Below are 853 nucleotides of genomic sequence, written 5' to 3'. Positions count from 1 at the left end.
AAGTGTATCTGGTCTAGCAAAAGGTGTCGTTGTTGCCATGGTTACCAGTGGCCTGTGGTCGTTCGCAGACATCCTGGCACCCAGTATGTTTATTGGGTGAGGGGTCTGTGATTATTTGTTAATCTAATGAATAATTGATTTGTTAAATCTAATGAACAAATGTGTCTGATTGGTCCAAATGCTACAGGGCAGTAGGAAGCTTGGGCACATAGCCTGGCCGGGGCCTCAGGATTACCTGGGAGTCAGCCAGCCCAAACTCTAGGCACGATTCGTCGACCAAATATGCATGCAGGTCCCCTCTTGATGGAGGCCAGTGCAAGCAGGACCAGAGTTTTCATTGATAGAAACTTCAGCTCAACTGACTGCAATGGCTCAAATGGGCCCAGCTGTAGTGCTTTGAGCACTAGAGCCAGGTCCCAAGAGGGTATAGAGGGGGGCCGGGGAGGATTTAACCTTCTGACCCCCCTAAGGAACCTGATGACCAGGTCATGCTTCCCTACCGACTTCCCTTCCATGGGGTTGTTGTTAGCAGCAATCGCAGCAACATAGACTTTAAGGGTGGAGGGAGACAGCCTTCGCTCCAACCCCTGCTGCAAAAAGGACAGCACAACTCTGATCGGGCATATTCAGGGGTCTTGTCGGCGAGAAGAACACCACTCAACGAACAGGTTCCACTTCAAAGCGTAGGCGTGTCTCGTAGACGTGAAGTGATGGTGTCGACTATCTCTTGAGGTAGGTCACTCAGATCCTCCGCGTCCCGTCCAGGGACCAGACATGAAGTTTCCAGAGGTCTGGACGCGGGTGCCAAAGGGTGCCCCGTCTCTGAGTCAGTAGATCCTTCCTCAGAGGAATC

The sequence above is a fragment of the Sinocyclocheilus anshuiensis genome, unplaced genomic scaffold, assembly GCF_001515605.1.
Source record: "Sinocyclocheilus anshuiensis isolate Anshui unplaced genomic scaffold, SAMN03320099.WGS_v1.1 scaffold1153, whole genome shotgun sequence".
Lineage (NCBI taxonomy): Eukaryota > Metazoa > Chordata > Actinopteri > Cypriniformes > Cyprinidae > Sinocyclocheilus > Sinocyclocheilus anshuiensis.
Note: the sequence above shows the minus strand (reverse complement) of the source record.